Here is a 3,105-nt window from a genome sequence, read left to right on the forward strand (position 1 = left end):
AAGAAAAAAGGAAGCAGTTTGAAGGAAATGTGGTTTTCCTTACGCAGCCCGGGCTCGTGTGGCATGCAGGAATCAGTGCTTATACAACCTTTGGTTGTATAAGCACCGGCACATGAGTTCAGAGTCCTTTCTGAAAGATAACTTGTTGGTGGGATTCACTACCAGAAGCTTTTATTTAATTCAATTTTATTTCATAACCAAATAATAACAGAAGTTATCTCTGGACACTTTTCATACAGAGCAGGTCTACACTGAACAATTATAACTTTTATAAGCTGCTGAACTGAAAAACTGAGTCCTTAAGAAGACAAGATGGAGGAGAAGAAGACACACACCCATTCTTTAAGCTTAATACTGTGAACGTCTGCACACACAAACAAATCTGTACAGCTCCTTCATTTAAATAACTGTCCTGTTGTTTTTATAATACTTTCCATATGTCCATTCTCAATTTATGCTTCTTGATTTTCAGGACTTGCTTTCATCTTTATGTGTATTTTATCGTGCTGTGTTTATTGTTAGGCACTAAAACAGCTGGAAATTAACCTGATTCTGTTGTTCTGACTGTGTAACTACAATCTGTGACAATTTACTCTAAACAGACGGTAAACAGAATTCACTTTCTCAGATTAAATAATCCCGAGTCTGTGCAATAAATGGTTAAGGTCCATATTCTCCTCAGCCACTGTGCTCTCCTACCCGCCCCCGGGCTTTGCCATGCAACGACAATAATAACTCAGTGAGGGAGACGGGTGTGTAGGCTGCACTGCTGATGTTTAGACAGACAGGGGTGAGTGACACTGCTAAAACCGCACAGCGAGACAGCGTCTGCCGTGAGGTTAGACCAATAAAATAAAGAGTCAATTTGTTACCAGTCACCCTCCTTCCATAACTGTGAGCCGGTGCTTGGAGACACGTCCTGTTGTCGCTGAGGCTCGGTGGAAATCTGCTGCTTATAAAACATCACACCGTAGGGGGAAAGAAGGTTTGTTTAGATGGCAGGAAATATAGAATATGCAGGGTTTAACTGTGTCGGTGGGCCGTTATTGGTCTTTTATTGCATAATTGGAAATATTAATGTAATGGTTCCACTATAATTAAAGGTACAAAAATAGTTGTGCTGAATGTGTTTGCATCCATTTCGGATATTTGCTGATGTTCAGAAATCTTCCACTGGCAGTTTGGGCTCCTCATTGATTTATTTGAACAGTCGTGTCTGTGCGGCATTAAGAGCCCAGTCGAGTATCATCTGTCTGAGCAGAATCAGTGTCAATATTAAGATATTTTATTACAGAGGTGGGTTTCCATGGAAGCTGGAACACTTTAACAACAGTATGAGTGTACAGACATGCTAGCAGCTCTATGAGGCTTCACTTTGGCACAGTGGTGTTATAAGCTAAATGCTAATATGTATAGATAGAATGTTTAACATGATCTACAGTTTAGTTTAGCACATGTTGTTGTATGTTGTAATGTTAGCATGTTGTAATGTTAGCACATTAACATGCTAACATTTGCAAATCAGCACAAAACATTAGGTACAGTATTTTTTTTGTAGTTTACTGAAACTAAATTAAAAAGTAAAACTAGGTGTGAAAAAACATTTTAGTTCACTAAAATAAAAATAAAAACTGGACTTTGAACTAGCTGAAAGGATATTATGTACTTACACAGCAAACTGAAATGAAACACAAATATACAGGAAATGTCTTTAGTGTTAGTCTTTGTTAATTTGGTTGAATTTATAAACACACAAGGAGGTGTTGGTGCATTTTTATTGAGACTCGGAGTCAGTATGTTTGTGCTATAATTCGAAACTTCTTAAATCTGACAAATATTCCCATATCATAATAAAAAAAGATCTTGAAACTAATAAAAATGCAACTTCTGTAATCTTGATCTTATACTATTCAGACCAGAATGATCCAAAACCTGAACAAAACCTACAAGACAAGCTTCGTCTGGAATAGTGGAAAAAGGGATTTCAGAATCTGGATAATAGATTAAAGGTTTTGAAAAACTGGGACCTGGGGACCTTAAATATCCATCCAATCCATCTAATAATAGTTTTAGAGGTCATGTAACATCACGCTGGCGTAAAGTAGTATTGGAGTACGTTTATGATTACAATTCGATGACATGAGCGCAGTATCGGACCGGATACCTGATGCCAGTATCGGTATCAGTGCATCCCTAAATATGAAACATGATGAGAAACATCTGATATTTTTTACAAAATAAATAGTGTGTCAAATAAAGCTTTTCATGTGTTTCCTGTCTGTCTGACCTGGCATGGTCGTATCCACCTTAAGGAGGTTTTGGAGCAGCAGTTGGAAGAAGAAAACCTCCAACAGATTTCCTTGTTTACAGCTCATTTACAGCTTGTTTTGGGGAATTGTCCCTTTAGGACCCGAATAATTGTCCCTGGTTGCTTCACGTCGGTTTCCCCTGACTTCAGCCCCACGTCATCTGCTCCGAGTTAGGACCGTGTGTACATGCATGTATGCGTGAGTGTGTGTTTGTGTAGATGTAATCCTGTGCGTGCTCACCAGGTGTCACACTGTTAAACATCGCTTTGATCAAACTAGAAGAAGATGGGATTTGTGCATCAGGATGTTGGTTTGTGTGTGAACGGCATTGCGTGACAGCGTGTCGCCAGGTGGTTAAATTCATCACATAAACAAGAAACTGCAGGCAAAGATTAGAGTCGCTTACGAATGTTGCTTTTCTCCCAGTTATATTGAGGTTTTAAAGTTGTACTTTACTTGAGTATTTCCATGTTTTTTTTATACTTTATACTTCTACTCCACTACTTTATTGGATAGTTTTAGTCTTGCAAATTGAGATTTTACATTTAAAAACATAAAAGCTCATAAAATAAATTCCATTATTAAAGATTAAAGCAGTGGTTGCCAACCTTTTTGGCTTGAAACCACTTACAATAAGTCTCTCTGATGATTTCATTTAGCCACATTTTTACCACATTTTTACCATCCACTGTTTAGATCTTGGTGCTTTTTAACTCTACATTTGAATCCGATGAAGGATTTAGATTTAGTTTTTAATCCTTGTTTGTTTTGGATAGGAGGAGACCTCTGTGGATAA

This window comes from Morone saxatilis, unplaced genomic scaffold (genome assembly GCF_004916995.1).
Source record: "Morone saxatilis isolate NCDOM2014 unplaced genomic scaffold, NCSU_SB_2.0 Contig18, whole genome shotgun sequence".
Lineage (NCBI taxonomy): Eukaryota > Metazoa > Chordata > Actinopteri > Moronidae > Morone > Morone saxatilis.